Genomic DNA, 19,087 nt, shown 5'->3' on the forward strand with positions numbered 1-19,087 from the left:
TATGCCATTATCCAGATTATCTAAATCAGACTGGCAACATTGCTTATTAAAAAACTTTATTATTTATTAGATTTGTTAAATGACATGGACACTTTCATATAATTTTAAGACAAATAATAACCAAGAAATTTCTTGTTACGTTAATATTATCTCACATAGAAGATATAAAACAGTATCATAAGGCCTACTAAAAAGCAATAGTTCGTTATATCTAGTGCAAGTAAGTAGGCAGTTGGTGATTTCTATTGCTTTATGCCTCTATAGTAGAGCAATGAGTGTACCAGACAGAGGTTTTTCCTCAACAAATTTAGAAACTACAACCATTTAAGTGAAATTTTTTCGAAGCTTAAGCATCAAACTAACATTATTTAGCAGTTATAGAACTCTTTGTTCCACCAATTTGGGTCTAAGACCCTGAAATAGTCCTGACACTTATCTTTGCACCTCCTTCCATTCTCTTCATGGTTACTGCAATTAAAACTATTCACTATATCATAAATAAGAATTAAACATTGATTACCTTCTACTGCTTATTCACTCTCAAATCTCATGTACATAATTTACATAGCATGTAATGGGAAGTTTTCTAATATAATTAGTATCTGCTATCGTAAAAGGACCTACAACAAAAGATGAATGTAGGATGCGAGTTGCTATCAACCAACCAACCAACCATCTTTTCAGTCTTGTTAGTTTAAGAAAGTGGCATTCTCACACGCTATCAAGTACCATTTCATTTCCGACTAACTAAAAATGTCTGCCATGTAATCTTTCATCTTTTAGTGTCCTGTTCAAGCATGACTAGATTTGAAGAGAGAGTAGAACTTTTTTGAATGTTTAGTTAAGCACTGAACAAAAACAAAAGAACTAAACAATTCATGACTCTTTAAGGCCTTAGACCTTAGTGTGAGTCTTAAGATAGCAAAATACTAATGTAGCAAACTCTATACTAGCAAAGCAGTAGTAAAAGGTGCATGAACTTTAATTTTACATGGACAACACAAGGTTTTTGTGTGAAAGCAGACGTTTACAATCCGAAGTGACCAAGTTTGATAGCATAACTCTTAACAAAGAGATTTAAGTTTCGCATCGTGATGAAGAGTGAAATAGGGTATAACTCTAAAGCTAACATCCCCATTCTCGAGGTTGAAGTAAGCCAATTATGTGTCCAACTGATTTTTCAATCAAAAATATCTTCCCTATAAGAGTGCATCTTTCAATGTCTTTCTCAGTCATGATTATGCTTGGGCTTTAACATTCTAACTCAAATAGTGCTAGCTTGGGATTGCTTTATAATTATCCTAAAATTTAAGAGTATTTAAGTGGTTGGCAAAATGTTTTTTTTCTTGTTGATTTCATAATTTGGTACTTTGTTTCTTTATTTTTTTAATTTGATAATTGGGTGGAAGATTCGAACTTGCCTAAGGAAACAATGGCTTTTACTAATAATTTTGGTAGTTATAACTATGATGAAATTTTTAGAACATCCGCCATTAATCATCAAAATTTTACCCTGTATGTTATAAAATACTCATATTTTTATATAAACAACAATTCCTAAAATATATTATGATGTATTAAACATCTTATCATATTTTTTAATTTTTTAAAAAAGTTAATTTAATGTAATTATTATTGATATTTTGTTGTTGAATGTAATTATTGATCATCGTTTATATAAATTCTGTAAAAAAAATACAACATAACCGCATCTTAACTATTTTTTTCAATAAAAATATAAATTTATACACATCATCCATATTTTGGTAATTACACAATCTTACACCAATACAATTGTTTGAACTACCAAACATGTATTTGTAACTTTTACACCTTGCTGCATTTTTAACTTTCATAATTTATGATAACACAAGGGGGATTTCACCCAGGTTCTTAGTGGTTCTACTGCCAAGCTAACCTTCCAAATACTTTTTTTGACGATTTACCAAGGATTAAACAGTTGTGTTATTTTGGCCGATTATAAGCATAAGGAAACTAATAAACAAATTATTTAGGAGTCGTCAGTTGAAGTTAGCGATAATAGAGCTTGTCAGACATGTCACAAGTTTATTAAATAAATAAATAAACTTTTAAGTGTTCCATAGGTAATGTGTCTAGTGTTTAATTTTAGTTTTTTATTTTCTTCTATCTGATCGTGTGTTATTTGCTTAATTTAAGTGTTAATCAATAGTAGCTATAGTTTGTTAAACATATTAAACAACTAAAAATTTTGAAAGTAGGAAAAGAATTATAAGAAGATGTCTAAAACTCCACCCCACACCCAACCAAAAGTAAATAAAATTTGAACTTAAGTTAAACAAAAAAAAAAAAAAAGTTATATTCGAGCTAAAAAGAAACGAAGACATGAGTCGCAAAATATAATGGTTAAGTGAAAATAAGAATACATGAGTTATCAAAATAAGTTCAAGTAAACAAAATGAAATGAATAGTGAAAAGGTATAGTGTTTCTATTTGTTGGTTATTTTTATAATTGTGTATTTAAGTTTATTGATAAGGTCATTTCTATTTTTTTTTTTGTTAGTGGATGTTCATCTATGGTTCTTCAAGCGAGGCGCAAGTTATGTTACATTCATATGTATAAGAATTTTTATTTAAGCTTTTGGGAGGTGGTGGTGTTGGTGTGTGTTTTCTTTCTTTCCTTTTTCTGTTTTCCCTGCTTGGTTATGCATTGTGTTCATGTGTTCTTCACTTGCTTGAAATGTTAGTTACATTTTCTATGTATCTCCAGTACATACAAACTTAAAAGGAGAAAAGGAAAAAGACAGAAAGAAGAAAGAAAAATACCGTTCACTTTAATTTTGACATAGGCATCTCAAAGTAACTATTAACTTAAAGAAGTATTAAAAAATATAAATCAAAAAATAAAAAAAGAATATATACACTAGAGTTTTTAATCTCATGCTTATGGTTTTTTTTGGTTCTTTAGTTTGAAGTTAGTCGAAATGTCTGAGAAATTCTAGCAAATACTGCTAACTAACATTTGAATGAAAAAAATAAAAACGCCATTTATTGAATCTCTTCAAAGTAATCCTAAAATAGGTAAAGAGATATAACAAGAATGTATATGATTAGAGTAATTCTACAGTCAATCAAATTTGTCGACAAATTTTTGTTCTCCAAAAAGTCAACATTGTTTCATTGGTTGACTTCCAAAATTGTAGAGCATTATTAATTTATCAACCATTGGATGCCAAAAATTTGCTTAATAAATTTGATACCTATAGCATAACCCATATGATTATTCATAGATAGTTGGGATGTCAGAGTTAAAACATACCATTTGGCTCATTAATTTACTGAATCATTTAATAACTGGTTTGGTTGAGTTGAGGGAGATGCCTCATATTAAGGATGATGGAGGTTTTGCAGTGTAAGTTTATGCAGCAAGATGGGAATAGCGTATTGCATCCAACTCAGGAATTTAGTGTCTTTAGTTACGAGGTGTGAGATTACAAATTTCAAGGTGACTACAAGGTTGGTTTCTAGGCTAACATTAAATCTGACTGCTTTTGGATTTGGTTGTGGAATTGAGACATAAGTGGTATCCTTCATGCACATGTTACTGACTGCTTATATTGAAGATCAAGTTATGTTTAAGAGTATTTTACCACTGAAAATTGGTGAAAATGTAAGCAATGAGCAATTCATCCTATTTCAAATAAGGATATGAAAGCATTGAGATGGTATCATTTCTAGTTTGATTATTGCCTGGAAGATCCCAAAAAGAATGGAAGAGAAGAAGAGAACCATCAAGCACTTTTAAGGTCACTATGAGATACAAAAACTGCCGGTATCTGGCATGATGAAAGATCTTTGTCAAAGAGGTCTCATGAATGAGGTTAGTGAACTGTCAAAAACTTGAAAATGACATTTTCTCATTCTTTTTTTACTTTCATTTTATATCTTCAATTATAAGTTTATTGGTTTATAATTTTTCTATTATATGAAAAACAGTTGGAAGAGAAAAGATTGTTCATATATGCAATTGTAACTACATGGCAAACTAAAATGACAACAACAGCATCAGGGCCAGCAACATACTTTAGCTAGCCAGGTTCTTGATTCGGGGTTCCCAAAAGAATGGGCATGTCATGCCTAATCCAAAACTTCCAAGTACTAATTAGTGATGTAATATATTTTCTAAGTTGATCATGGAAAGGTACTGGAAGTTGTACAATATATAATAGCAATCAAGTGTCCTGATTCCTTATTAGCCGGGTGGAAATTGTTAGCAGATGAAAAATCTTGCTTTTTAGTCGTGTGCTATCGGTTTTCAAAATTAACCAATTAATATGGATATTGTAATTGAAAATTATAATTCTTTGGAGTTGAAATGTATATTGAATTAGTCTTGCATCAAGTTGCATTGCATAATCTAGCATTAGGTTTTTTCTTTCATTAACTTTTGGTCGCATTAAGTGTTCAGGTTTAAAGTTCAATTAATGGCCAAATGAAGATTTGGTGACTACAAAATTTTATTCGAACATGCTGAACACTTAGGTGTCTGTAAAGCTTGGAAAAATGAAATCCTAGTATTAAGTTTTTAAGAGCTTATAAATGCGAGGAATGTGGATCATGTCTATTGAGATATGAATTAGAAATAGTTCAGCAAAGTTATTAGACGTTGGTAATCAAAGTGCACAAAATGCAAAATTATTATGCATGCGAATGGGGTTTGAAACCATAATAAGTTGCTATAGATTTGTCAGTCGTTTCATCAGTCCTTATTTTCCTTGGCTTCAATAAATCATGATTCAGCTGTGCCATGGAAGACGCTAGAACTGGCTATTAGCATTTGATATATGTTTTGGTTGAGAAAGAATGGAGAATAAATTTACTATCTTACTTATAATAGCTAAAGATGTATTAATTATTTTTGTATCTACAGTCGCTTCTGAATCTGCTTTTAATATTGATGGAAAAGTTGTTCATCCATATGTAACCCACACCATCTAAAAATAAAAAAGGCTTCAATGTGCAGTTAAAATTGGTTCAAAAAAAGAGACAAGATATTAAACAATTATAATATTTGTAGATAAATATTATTCTAATTATTTGCTAATTGTTTTGTGTTACTCTCTCCACGTGTTAGATTCGACTTCTTCATTTAAGAGTTTCACATTTTATGTTTAAACAAAAAAAAAGAGTTTCACATTTGATGATGATGATAATGTTAATAGATGTTGTTGTTGATGTTGAGTGATATGATTGAGATTGAAGCCTTTTTTTTTTTTTTTTTTTCTAAATACTGGGATTTCATTGAAAACTGAAAGGGAGGGCCAAAGATAGACCCTGGTTCAGGTAGCGGCCTGAGGATCACTTTCTCGAAACAATTGAGACAAAACAGTACTAGGCAAGCAAGAAACATCAACAGGACCAGCAAAACAGTAATTCACAACCCATTTACCTACAAGGTGGGCTATCCTGTTGGCCTTTCTAGGAGCCCAGACAAAAGAAATGTTACAAAAACAAGAAAGCAAGGTAGAAATATCTTTGATTAGGAATTCAGTAGACCAATGCAAGCACTCCAATCCACCATTTGAAAGACAATTGATCATTGAGAGAATCCGACTCCACTCGCATTGACCACCCTTGCATGGAGGCTAATTACATGACTTTTAGCACTCGCTCCAGCTTCGTAACTTCTGGGATAGAGATGAGAGACTTGAAAGAGTGAATGTTTAACAAATCCCCTCGATCATTCCTAGCTACTACAGCCAGAAAGCTTCCTTTAATGGTCAAAGCTGCATCAGTGTTACGCTTTATGACTGCTGAACCAAGTTTACTCCAAAAAACATCTGGCATTCTCTCTCTTCTTTCCCTCTTTCATTACTCAAAGGCTACAGAGAGTTCCTTATACCTTTTCTCAATCCACACCGAAGAGGCTCCAAAACTACCAAACTGATCCTTGTGTAATATCTGGTTTCGAATCCACCACAAATGATCCATCATGATGACGCTGAAGAGAAAGAAAGTGTCCTTGTTCTCAGTGTGAATTGGGAGCACTCCTTCAGGCTCCACAATGTATTTTAAGAAGGAAAAAAGATCTATGCAGCCTATATTCTCCCACCTAATACCCCAGGGGCTCTCAAACCAGAACCTTTTTGCCACTTCACATTAAAAAAATAGGTGCTCTTTGCTTTCAATACTCTCACAAGCATGCACATATCTATTACACTCAATCTGCATACCTCTGGAAGCATGGTTGGGAAGCAGGTGAAGGCCAAAATTTGAGAGTTTCCACAAGAAGAGTTTAGAGCTCTCATGAATTTGGCTTTTCCACAAGAAATTCCACCAAGAGTCTACTAGGTCGACTTCATCCTCTTCATACTATAGGCTGACCTAACAAAGAAAACACCTGACTTTGAGCCCAGCCAGATAAGTTTGTCACTCATGATAATGTTTGACCAAACATGCTTTTTATATTGACAATAGTAGGATGGTTAACTAGGTAAGAGAGGCAGGTTTCATTCCAGTCCTCGTTACTCTTTCTCAAAGAGCTCACCATACCACAAGTGCCAGGAGGACCCAAGTCTTTCAGTCTAGGTAAAAAAATAGGATTATTTGGTATCCATGGGTCCTCTAGAAGTTAACACTTTCACCTCTTCCAACTCTAAAACACAAACCCTTGGCTAAGAGAGGTTTGGTCTTCAGCACTCTAAAGCACAACCAAGAGTAACCTCTTTTTTTCATATACTCTTCATGAACATTGAAAAAGAAAAGTATTTGGCCTTGACAGCCTTCACCAACAATCTGTTCTCGTCGGTTTAGAAAAACCAGCCAAACTTTGCTATCAAAGCTCTATTGAATCTTTCAATCTTTTTTCATTTTAAGGCCTCCCATATGCTTTGTTTGGCACACTTTCTTCCATGCAACCGGAGTAAAACCTCTGGACTATCTAATCTCATTTTTCTAGAGGAAAGCTCTGGCAAGTTTTTAGAAATTGTCCCACCAACGTTTAGGCAGCAAATAAGTAGACATCATATGGACAGGTATGGAAGTCGCCACATGTTTGACTAGAGTGGCCCTTCCAGTTTGGGATAGCATCTTGGCTTTCCATCCTTGAAATCTCACTTCAACCTTCCTTCTAAGATCTTCAAAAGCTATCATTTTTTTTCTCTCCACAACGAGAGGAATCCCCAAATGTTTGGCCTTCTTGTCTAATTCTTTCATCCCCAGACAGCCTTTAGTAATAGTTTTTGCTCTCCCAGTAATGTTCTTCGAAAAATAACAACCGGATTTTTCGAAGTTAATCAATTTCCCTTCCATTATGCAATAAAGATAAAGACATCTAAGAACATTTTTGGCCTTTTTCGAATTGGCTCTATAGAAGATAAGCACATCATACACAAACAGAAGATGGGATATTGAAGGAGAGGTTTTGCCTAGCTTGATGCAATTAAATTTCTGATCCATTTTCCACTTGAGGAGCATTCTGCAAAGTAGCTCCGACATAATAATAAAGAAGAAAGGAGATAGATGATCCCTTTGTCTTAGACCCCTCTCCATTAGAATACCTCCAAAAATACTACCATTTAACAAAAACTTCAATGAGGCTGAAGAATTGAGGCTCAATTTCACCGTTCTATTACGAAAGTCAAGCAGAGTAAGGATACGGTGATAACAACCTGGTCCACCGATACAGTGATAACAACCTAGTCCACCCATAAGCCTTCTACATATCCAGCTTAATGTCCACAATCCCTTTGACACCTTTCTTTCTGTTCATAGAATGAAACACTTCATTGGCTAATATAGCATTTTCACTAGGCCATCGACCCCGAACAAATGCTGACTGGCTTGGCAAAATTATTTTGTTCAAAATCGGCATGATTCGATCTGCTATCAACTTAGTGATAACTTTATACAAAGTGTTGCAGAGGCTGATTGGACGAAGGTGTTTAAACTCTAAAACTGCAATCCCTTTTAGGATTAGAACTACTAATGTCCTATTGAGGTCCCTTAGGATAATTTCATATCTGACACATTCCAAACAAGCTTAATAACGTCTACTCCTACAATACTCCAGTATTTTTGGCAGAATAAGGTAGGCATTCTGTTTAGCCTTTTAAAGGGTTCATATTACTGACCATTCTCCAAATTTCGGCCTCTATTCTGGAGATGCACACAGGAAAGAGCTCCTTCAGTCTTTCATTTCTTTTAAGGTCCTTGGCCTTGAACAGATTCAAAAACTCATTAATTAAGTAAGATCCGGTGTATTCTATAGACTCCAACCAAACTCCATTAGCATCTTTTAACATAAGGATGTGAATTCTCCTTCTATTTGATACATTAGTAGCATGAAAAAATTTGGTATTTTTGTCTCCTAGTGAGAGCCAGAGCTCCCTAGATTTTTGCCTACAAAGGAGTTCAAGTCTTTTCCTCCATTCTTAAGCTCCCATTAGGCTTTCCTTTCTTCATCTAGAATAAGATTTGTTAGGCATTGACCCTATAGCCATTGTATTTTCTCTTCGGGATCTAACATCTCGGATTGACAAAAGCCAAAAGTATTTTTGTTCCGGTTCCTTATAGCTATAGTAGTGCTGTGAATTTTATACATGATCAAAGCCACTCTATCTCTACAATCCGCGCTTCTCCAAGCTTCAATTGCCACTTCCTTACACATCGGGTCCCTGGTCCAGGCTTCCAAAAATCTAAACAGTCTAGCCCTGGGGGAGTGTTTCAGGGATAAACTAAGTTGTATGGGAATACGGTCTGAAGAAGATTTCGAAAGGTGCAACACTTCGGCTTGATCATATGCCATCCTTCATTCTGGATTGATAAGAGCTCTATCCAATCATTCTCTTATATTGGTCTGACCTCCTCTTTTGTTGCACCAGGTGAATGGCCTTCCTGTAAACCCAATATCAATGGCTCTAACTTCAAACATAAAGTCCCTAAGAAAAAGATTAGACTTTGCAATCACTCTCTTTCCTCCCACATTTTCCTCTTCCTCCATTATATCATTAAAGTCACCTATACAAACCGGCGAAGATAGGCCATTTTTCACTCTTGTAGATAAATCTTCCCAAAAGGCCTTTCTCAAAGACCTTTTAAAGGAGCAATAGCAAAACCAAATAGCCTAATTTCCTTCAGCCTCAAACTCAACCAAGACTCCTATAATTACTCGAGAAACCGACAACATCATCCAGTTCCAATCATTGTTCCAAAACAAGGTCATTCCTCCTTTGCTATATCCACATTAACTATAAAGCAGTTTTCTAATTTCAGACTTTTACCTACTTTTTCCATTCTTTCTTTTTGAGGTTTAGCATCATACAGAAGAGACCTCTCGTAGAGTGTTTATTCACTAGGCCCCGAAGGCCCTGAACTGCAGAATCTCTCCCCAAGCTTATGCAATTCCATGCTATAATACTCATTGGAGAAGGGGGGACATGTGTTGGCCCACCTCTTTAGACATGAAATCTTCATTACTGTCACAACTCCTCTCTTTCTTCATATTAGAAACCTCCGTGTTATCATCAGCAAACACATTTCGAGCTAGAACTTCCAATCTTACCTTGGGGGATGCAGATGGGGATGCGAATGGGACCTCAAGATTATTTTTCCCCACTTCGTACGAGCTCTCATGTCCTATAGATCCCAGATCTTTGGGCCTCTCATAGTTGAAAAACCACTTCATCAAGAGATGGGCCTCTATCCGTAGGTGGGTCTTCACTCAAGGGCAGTGATGGTGAGTGCCTCTGCTTGACAGAGGTATGGTTCCAAGGTGCTATATTATCAAATTCAGAAGTAGTTCCCATAACTCTATTATAAGATGTGGGGCTAGGGTCCATTATAGATCCGAAATCATTCTAGGTGGTCTAGCTTCTCTGAGAAAGGAAGGGGACTCAGTGACTATTGAGGATCTTACCATTCCTTATTTTTCCATTGAAGTTACCGTCATCAGTGGGCTTTTTGATTGATGATTGGGTAGAGATTCAACATCGACCCCTAACTCTTCCGAAGTAAACAAATCAAAGTAATCCATTTTGGGGTTTTCAACTCATCGTAAGAAACTACCTTCACTTGCCACTGAGTAAGCTCCCTCTTCCGCAGTCAGACTCCATAATTATCTCCTTCTACAACAAATGAGCTTGAAATTGTCTCTTGATAAGAGTTTTTCAAGTGTCCCAACATGCCGCAGTTATAACACGAATCCCCCAACTTTTCATATCAAAATTGGATCCAACCTTTACTTTTGCCAATCAATTAAAAGAAACCTTTGGAGATAGGCTTTATAATGTCTATCTCCACCTTCAGTCTGATAAAACTCATGTCCATGACGTTATTCCTTTAGACGTCCTCACATTCATTGACCTTCTTTAATAGGCCTCCAATCTTTCTTGCATTTTCCTTGTTTAAGAACTGCAAAGGTAAACCATGGATTTGGATCCATAACGTAGAACAGGAGAAGTCATATTCCCTAATAGACATTTAGGGATTCCACTCCTTCAGCATAAGATGGGCACCATTTATGGTCCATGGCCTTCTACTCCAAATTCTAGAGTGGTCCACTTCTTTTTTAAAAGAGAAAAGAAAAATATTAGGGCTTCACTGTTCCACCTCCACTAGCTCTTGGGTAAACCAGATCCTCCTTGTGATCAACTGGATTATATTCTTCTCTATCACCTTTTTTGAGAAAATTTTCCCCACTAAGGCCAGGCTTGATGTCCGAACAGCTTCTTCCACATCAGCTATCAGCTCCAGCTGAGGTAAAGGGGGTTTTGGGTTTCCTCTTTATGGACCCTCTTTATTTTTGGGTTCCATGGAACTACCTGGTTCCTCCATGGGCAGGATTCTGCCCACCAAACAAGAAACAAATTATTACTATGTATGATCTCTTTCTTGAAACCACCATGAGCAAACAATTATTGGTTTGAGGATAAGTTAGTAACCAATCGATTCAATTAAAGAATTTAGTCTCTTTGCATATTCCAAATTGCACATGCAGCACGCTCAAGATGAAATAAAAAGGGAGTTTTTTTTTTTTTTTTTTTGGTAATTAAAATAAAAAAGGAGATGCAGTAACTAAACTTGGATAGATTTATATACTTTATATTCTATTCTATTCTATTAAACACATGTAGAAAGCGGGTTCGATATGTATAACATAGATATGTATATATATACATATAATTTTGACATTATAAGGGACTGTGTAAAAGTTTTTAGATATTTATAGAGAAAAATGACTATTTGCTTATAATTGTTAAATTTGTATATTTATGTGATTTGATCCTAATAAATGATTATCTTTCTTCTCCGTTAGTCTCTCATTGTATGAGATCTAGATATATATTGGTTTATTTCAAATTGCACCCAGATGTTTCAAACAATTTAAAATGCCCTCCATCTTTAGCCACTTTTTGTTAGCCAACACTCTCTCTTAACTGGCAAGATAAAATGTCTCAAATTCCCGTGAATCAAATTTCCGTCTAAACAAATCTATACTATTTTATTATTGATATTACTCGTTTGGAAAAAAAAAAAAAATCATACATCTTAATTTTTCTCCAATATATTTTTCTCTTTTTTTTTCCTACTTATTTTTATAATGGTTCAAGGGTTTAGAGTTTTTGAACTTATTTTTACTTTCTTTCAACTTATTATTATTATTATTATTATTATTACTTCTCAACACTTTTTTACATGTGAAATTTCCATTAATTTTTTTCTTTTATTGTTATTTTTTTCAATTCTCCATTACATTTATTCTTTTTGACATTGATTTAATTTGTGTATGGTGATGGGTATCGATAAGGTATGAGAAAATATGAAATAAATAAATGGATTAATTATCAGAAAAATTTTTTAAAAAAAAAAATAGAGAATTAGAACGATAGGTGAGTGCTGAGAGATGAGGAAGAGAGATCCTGGGAAGATGAAGTCCTCAGGTGTATCCATGATTATTGATGGTTGTTTCCTCAAAATATATATATCTTTTTCAAACAGAACATCAAATTTTAGTTTCCAGCCAAAAAAAAAAAAAAAAAAAAAAAACACGAAATAGACAATGGATTTTCAAAAAGCAATCTAGGTTTGACCCCAAAAAAAAAAACAAAAAAAACAAAAAATCTGGAAAGGGTGAGAAGATGAAGAAGAAGAAGAAAAAGTCTTTTCAATCAGTATATATATATATATGTGTATATATATATATATGGGCTCTTTTTCTTTTTTTCCCTTTTTTCATAAAGAGATCAGGGTTTGACATAAAAAAAAAAATGAAAAAGAAAAAAAGATTTGGAAAGAGTGAGAAGAAAAGAAGTATGTGTTTCAAAAGAACAGGGTTTGATCATATATATGAGAGAGAGAGAGAGAGAGAGAGAGAGAGAAGAGGAAGAAGAAGAGAGATCTAGGTTTGACCCCAAAAAAAAAAAAAAAAAAAAAAGAACGGTAGAAGAAGAATAAGAAGAAACAAAAAAAAAAAAAAAATCACCTTATAAGCACTAATAATTATTAACTTAATTAAATAAATTTTTTTTTATTAATATATGACATATTATTTTCATTAAAATATATAATATTTCTCTCGTTTTCCAGTGAGCTTTTCAAATTTTCAATATTTTTAACTACTTACCCTTTATCATTTAAATCTAGTGGAATATTTAAAATAAAATAAAAAAGTTAAATCTAACTTAAATAAACAAATGGCAGGAGCGTTTCTAAACTGTTCAAAACTTTTGGATATATCTTAAAAGATTAATTGCTATGCAGTACTATGAAATTTTAAAAATATATGAATCAAATTTTGAAATTTAAATCAATATAATTCATTAACAATCTTAATTTTACCGTCAGATGGCATTAGCAACATTAGAATGATGTCATGTTAAAATTATAATTCATTTTTTAGCAAAAAGATTAAAAAAATTTAATAAAGTTTCTAACTTATCCATTATTTACATTTTTTTATTCAAAAAAAAATATATCTAATTCTATTTTAATTAATTTAAAACTCCAAAAAAATTAAAAAATTTTGGACATAAAATTAATTTTAAATAAAACTTTGAAATAAAATTGAAATTTTGGTCTAACAAAAATATTTTTACTAGACCACAAATTAAATAAAATTATTTTCAAGATAAAAAATTAATAATAATTTTCTATGCCCATACCATTGAAAAATAAAAATAAATTTAATTTTTATATTCTTTTATTTTGACCTAAGAAGAAAAAGACGGTAAATTTAAATACAATTAATTAAGAATAATTGGATTCTGTAAAGAAGGAACAGCCATAGAAAATAAAAAAATAAATAAAAAGAATGAATAACTTTTGCTTAAAAAGATAACAATTTAAAACAAATAATAAAATAAAATAAAATCAAGGATAATAATTTTTTTTATTTTTTATATTAGATCAAAATAAGAAAAGCATAAATATTAAAATTATTTTTATTTTTATTCTATTTTTAACTAATTTTTATTTTTTTGTGATTTGGCCATAAAAAATTTTATAAAATTTTTGGTTTGAAATTATTTTATTTAATTTTTGGTCTAATAAAAATATATTTACAAGAGCAAAAATTTCAATTTTAGTTTTATTTTTATTTGGTCTAATTTTAAATATAATTTTTAATTTTGTGATTTTGACCTAACTTTGTATGATTTAGGCGAAAGATTATTAATAATTTTTGGTCTTATAAAATTATTTTGTGTAATCTTTAGTCTGATAAAAAAATTTATCAAATCAATTATTTCAATTTTATTTTTATTTTTATTTCTATTCTTATTTTTTTTATCTAATTGTAGGTTAAAAATGTTTAGTTTTTTAAATTTTAATTTAAATAAAATAGAAATCGATGAAAATTTTCAAATAAAAAAATTTATTTTTTTTATTTTTTTATTTGTTTGCTGAAAAATAAATTAGGACATCAATATTCTGAAAACGTCAAATAATAAAATTAATACCATTTGTTATTTGGATTAATTTACAATAAATTTGAAACTTTCAAATTTAATTCAAGAACTTCCAAACTTAAGGATTTAATTTGCATAATTCCAAAATTTCACGATAATAATTAGCAATTAATCCTAATTTAAAATAAAGATAAACTTGAAAAGATATAATTAATATATATATATATATATCTATTTGGTGAAAAGGTCTAAGTGATATTATTTTATATAGAGAGAGAGAGGGTTTCTCAACCATAATATTTCCCCCAAAAAGTAAATTAAAATAAAACAAATGGGATCAGATTGAACTAATTAATAGGAATACAAAACAGATTAGGTTTAACCTAATCCAAGCATACCAGACCCAATCGACATTTCTACCCCACTCTCTAGACCGAATAATTACTGCATGCCTCGGAAAACAAATGTATTCGTAATTCCACCAATGTGATCAAATATTCTTGAGTATTTAAATCAGAAGGTGGGGTGAGGTGATAGGTTCTTCTTTATTTTTCTGTTACTATTCATGTGGGCATGCATGAGAACGAGGCTTTAGTTTTTTCTTTTAACTGTTGTTATTAGAACGGGTCTTAAGTATTGGTTATACTGTTGTTATTTTTATTAGCTGTAGACTAGGAAGAAGCTGTCATGTTATTTTTATTAGCTGTAGATTAAGAAGTAGTTGTTATGTCTCACTTATAAATACCCACATGCTTTATGTGATGGGATAACAAGAAAGTTATTTTCCTCCTCTCTCTCTCTCTCTCTCTCTCTCTCTCTCTCTCTCTCTCTCGCTCTCTCTCTCTACTCTCTATTGTTTTTCCCTTCTACTCTGTTAACCTTTATTTCGCATTGCCAAAAACCGGAGCCTATCACTCTTGCACACAAAAGCACTCATCAGTGGTATTAGAGCTAGCCTTTCCTCCATAATCGATGATAAAAACTAAAACAATGGTCCAAGTTGAATTTCAGGGCATGGTAGAAGAAACCTTGCACCAACATGAAACTAGCATTTGTCAGATTAATCCAGCCTTAAGCAGATCAATGCCACGTTGAAAACGATGTTGGTTGACCTCCAAAGGCTGCATGCTCAATCTTTTAGGAGCACGGAGGAAAGGGGCAACCCAGGCTTCAGTCCTGGAGAACAATCATTTACCAAGCTAGGACCATATCCGGGAACGTTGCAACATACCAATCATTCCGAGGCATGCCCAAGGAAGCTCAAGCTGCAACTTCCAAAGTAATAGAGAATATCCAAACGATTGGATTTACAAATGTGAGCAGTATTTTGAATTCTATAACATTGAGGCCATCCAGCAAGTTCAATTGGTTTCTTTTCATCTGGAGGGAATATCCTTGCAATGGTTTCGTTGGCTCAGCAAATATAAGGGTCCACTTGATGAGAATCCGCCCGTACCTGTACAATCGACTATCTGCTGGAGTGCTAACCCTATACAAATGAAGATGGGGCCAATCACGAGGGTAAAAGCTAAAAGATTCAAGGACAACCCGGTTAGCTTCATACAAGGTGTGATTAAATCTCAAGAGGGCATCATAATACCTAAAGATCCAAAGCCTATTTTATGCATCCAAGTTATGAAGGTGAAAATGAACTCGACAAGCTGTTTTGATGCATCTATGGATCCCGGGAAGCATAGCATAAATTTGTGGACTTGCAAATGTGATTGAGCATTCCAAGAGACCATGAAATCATGTCAAGGGCAAACTAAAGCTAATAAAAAATTACATGTATGCATAAGACATCAATTTGGCCAAAAATGCATGGTTTTGGCATTGGCTTTGTTCTTTCTTGTTGTTCAAGTAAGGTTTGCTTATTCCAATCAAAGGCAATGTATGGGAACCAGTTCTAATCCTATTTGGCACCCTATATTGCTTGTTGGAGCTGATTTGGAGACTAAACTAACTGGTAATTGGATAACTACTTATTAGGAAATAGTCTTTTACTTTGATTTTACTTTAGGAAAGTTAGAATTTTATTGTTTTGGTTGTAAATTAATAGTTTAGGAAATATAATTTAAATAGGAATTGATATATCCAAATTAGTTTAGGAAAAGACTTGGAAATCCAACCACTTTCCTAATCCTATTCTATGTTGGACGAATTTAACCTAGTCGAATTAGGTTTTTGTTTCGTAACTCTAGCCTATATAAAGGCTTATTTTCTCAATAATAATCAGTATATTATTCATAAAGAAAAATACTTATGAAAAAGAATTTTCTTTATTCTCTTTAAACACCTAAAACACCATTAGAGAGTGAGTGTTTTAGTTTGACTTATCAATAGGACATCCATCGGCGTCTTCACCATATACTAAAGTTTCTAATCATAAGTTGATTAGGGATTAAGGTTTCCATTAAAATTTGAACTTAATTTTTGATTCAGGCTAATATAATATGGGTTTAAAAGCAAGTCGACCTAGGTTCATATAACCACTACTATGGCTAGATTTTACCAAGGCAATTTTACATCGCTTTGGACCTACAAAGTATGAGGACCCCTCGAAAGCATTATCAAGGCTTAAGTAGTCCACTACAATGGACCAATATCAAGCATAGTTTGAAAGGTTGTCTCAGCAAATTGATAATCTTCTAGAGTCCTTCTTGTAGATTGTTTTATTGGAGGCTTAAAGGATGACATACTTCTGGATGTCCAAATCAAGCAGCCCCACACTTTATCAACTGCAATTGGAATTGCCTAACTTGTGGAAGAACAAAACACCCTCCAGAGCGTTCTTATGGAATCTCTCATTCAACAAATCCTGGACCGCAACCAAGATCCATCGACCGCACAACTCCAAACTTGTTAAGGCCCCCATCGATTAATAAAACTCCAATTGCACCAAATCCAGAAAGGATTTCAGCTCAAGAAGCCCAAGAGCGAAGAACTAAAGGACTATGTTTCTATTGTGATGAGAAATTTACTCCAGGTCATCGCTGCCAACAACATCAATTATTCATGATCGAGGAGCCCGCCACAACAGAGGAAGTTATGGATATTTCGGATCCAATGACTCAAGAAAACATTCCAAAAATATCCTTACAGGCTATGATCGGAGCTAATTGTCTGCAAACTTTTTGAGTTAGAGGACAAATCTAGAATGTAAGTGTTACAGCCTTGGTAGATGGTGGAAGTACTCACAATTTTATTATCAGGCTTTGGTTACAAGATTAGGCATAACCAGTGGACCAAAGCTTCAAGTTTCCTATCATGGTGGATAACTGAGACCGCATAGAATGTTTGAGAAGATGCATGGGGATAACCATGATTATTTAAGGTTGCCCCATTCGAACTATTTTTTTGGTCTGCATAAAAGACCTATTTTCATCCCCCTACAATGTTACCTTCAAACGTGAACATACTCATGCAATTCCATTGCTGCCACACCATCCACCTATGTGCGTACATCCTTACCGATATCCATATTATTAGAAGGAGGAAATTGAGCGCATGGTAAAAGAATTCTTGGAAGCAGGGCTAAACCAGCCTAGCAAAATTTTCTTTTCTTCTCCAATTCTACACGTCAAAAAAGCATATTAGTAATGTCAACGAGGAAAGGCAGAGCCGGTTTTTAAAATTTCTTCCCCAGCCTCACAGGGAATTTTTCATCCCATCCCCGTGGTTTTTTCCATTTCTTTAGAAGCGGGGTGGGGACGGGGATTCACCAATCGGTGGCGGTGCGGGACGGTTTTTCCCTTCTTCTTTTTTTAATATATAATTGATATAAATTTTTTTATTAATGATGCTTGATCCTTGTCATGTGGAGTAGTGCTTCCAATTGAAAGTGGATTAACATTTTCCGAACCACTAGCTTTGGCTATAATTTACCTTAAAAAAAAATTTGAAAGACAATTAGAATGGAATTTCCATGTTCCATAACTTTATTGCAATTTCCATGTTTATAGAATAAACCTAAATTTTATAACTTGATAAATTTATTGTATCTCTTTTCCTCTCAAACAAACCCAATTAACTTTTCATTCAACATTCATCCTCCTATTTTTCTTTTTTTAAGATATATATTTTTAATTTCCCCTTACCAAACACAGCTTAAATTAATGTGTTGCTATGATAAACAGTGTATAGTTGTCCTGTTAATTATTATAAATATTCATATCAAGAATTTTGTATACTTGCTATGATAAATAAGTATAATGACCCCCAAAGCCCACATAAATCTAACCGAAAAAAAAAAAAAAAAAAAAACCCAGAAATGCACTCAAAAATAAAACCATCAAAATCAGAACCAGACACCAAAATATCTAATCAGAAACCAAAAGATGCGAAATTTTATTAGCAAACAAAAAAATTGATAATAAACATAATTAAGGAGATAACATAGAACCATTAAGATCATATAACCGAACACCAAGACATCCAATAAGAAACTAAAAGATACAAAAATTTCTCAATAAGCAAACATATTGATAACAGCAAAATAAAAAATAAAAAAATGAAAGCAAAATCGACCCCAACCATATGTGAAATCCAGAGTCGTAGGTTCATAGTAGAGAGTTTTGAGGCACCATCTCTATGCCGATTTTCCTCTACAAGACGGCGAGCCAATGTTTAGATGTGAAAGTGGATCGTATCGGAGTATTCACTGGACTAGGGTGTTTGAAAACAGTGGAGATTGAATTCCCTCTACTCATAATTCTACAGAAGAAGAAGAAGAAGAAGAAGAGAAGGAGAAACAGAAATATAGATGTTGGTTATAGAGAGAAGAAATGTAAAGCCTTACATACTGATATCTCCTTTTGTACCATTACAAAACCCACAAGTGGGTAAGCGAGAGTGAGACACACGCTTGCTGGATTGACAAACTGCTGGAGCTTACTGCTGAGGGAGACTGAAGATGGTGGTGGCAGCACTGTTGGAGCTGGACTAAGCGGAGCAGAGGGACAAAGGGAGATGGTGATGGTGGTGGCGACACAGAAGTGGAGTGTGACTAGTGAGTGTGTGTGTGGACTGAGGACTGTGTCTGTGTTAGGGCCGCCTGGGAGAAAGGCTTGTAAGTTTAAAGTTTCAACTTCAAGCGTGAAAATATTAAAAAAAAAAAAAGTAAATATATATGGGCCGGGTTCGGACCGAGGTGTTAATCCTCGTTCCCGGCCTGGCCCCGATTCGGGTCTAAGATGTTTAGCTCG

This window comes from Ziziphus jujuba, chromosome 3, assembly GCF_031755915.1.
Source record: "Ziziphus jujuba cultivar Dongzao chromosome 3, ASM3175591v1".
NCBI lineage: Eukaryota > Viridiplantae > Streptophyta > Magnoliopsida > Rosales > Rhamnaceae > Ziziphus > Ziziphus jujuba.